A 1,101-nucleotide genomic window follows, 5' to 3' on the forward strand; every position below is an offset into this window, starting at 1 on the left:
TTTATCTTTGGGCTGATAGCTTTGAAGATATGTTCTGATGGTGGTGAGAGTAGAGCAGGACTGTCCCCGTGGCGCAATTGGCTAGCGCGATCGGCTGTTAACCGAAAGGTTGGAGTTTCGAGCCCTCCCGTGAGTGGGGTGTTGCTTCTTTTCTTTGCGCTGATAGCTTTGAAAATATGTTCTGATGGTGGTGAGAGTGGAGCAGGACTGTCTTCGTGGCGCAGTTCGCTAGCGCGATCGGCTGTTAACCGAAAGGTTGGAGGTTCGAGCCCACACGGTGGTGGTGCGGCGCTTTTTTTCCTTTGTGCTGATAGCTTTGAAGATATGTTCTGATGGTGGTGAGAGTGGAGCAGGACTGTCTCCGTGGCGCAATTGGCTCGCACGATTGGCTGTTAACCGAAAGGGTGGAGGTTCGAGCCCACCCGGTGGTAGGACGGCGCTTTTTTTGTTTGGGCTGATAGCTTTGAAGATATGTTCTGATGGTGGTTAGAGTAGAGCAGGACTGCTCTGTGGCGCAATTGGCTGGCGAGATCGGCTGTTAACCGAAAGGTTGGAGGTTCGAGCCCTCCCGAGTGGGGTGTGTTGCTTTTTTTCTTTGCGCTGATAGCTTTGAAGATATGTTCTGATGGTGGTGAGAGTGGAGCACAATTGTCTCCGTGGCGCAATTGGCCAGCGCGATCGGCTGTTAACCGAAAAGTTGGAGGTTCGAGCCCACCCAGTGGTGGTGCGGCGCTTTTTTTCTGTGGGCTGATAGCTTTAAAGATATGTTCTGATGGAGGTGAGAGTGGAGCAGGACTGTCCCCGTTGCGCAATTGGCTAGCGCGATCGGCTGTTAACCGAACGGTTGGAGGTTCGAGCCCACCCGGTGGTGGGGCGGCGCTTTTTTTTCTTTGGGCTGATAGCTTTGAAGATATGTTCTGATGGTGGTGAGAGTAGAGCAGGACTGTCTCTGTGGCGCAATTGGCTGGCGAGATCGGCTGTTAACCGAAAGGTTGGAGGTTCGAGCTCTCCCGGGAGGGGTGTGTTGCTTTTTTTCTTTGCGCTGATAGCTTTGAAGGTATGTTCTGACGGTGGTGAGAGTGGAGCACGACTGTCTCCGCG

This window comes from Rhipicephalus microplus, unplaced genomic scaffold (assembly GCF_043290135.1).
Source record: "Rhipicephalus microplus isolate Deutch F79 unplaced genomic scaffold, USDA_Rmic scaffold_14, whole genome shotgun sequence".
Lineage (NCBI taxonomy): Eukaryota > Metazoa > Arthropoda > Arachnida > Ixodida > Ixodidae > Rhipicephalus > Rhipicephalus microplus.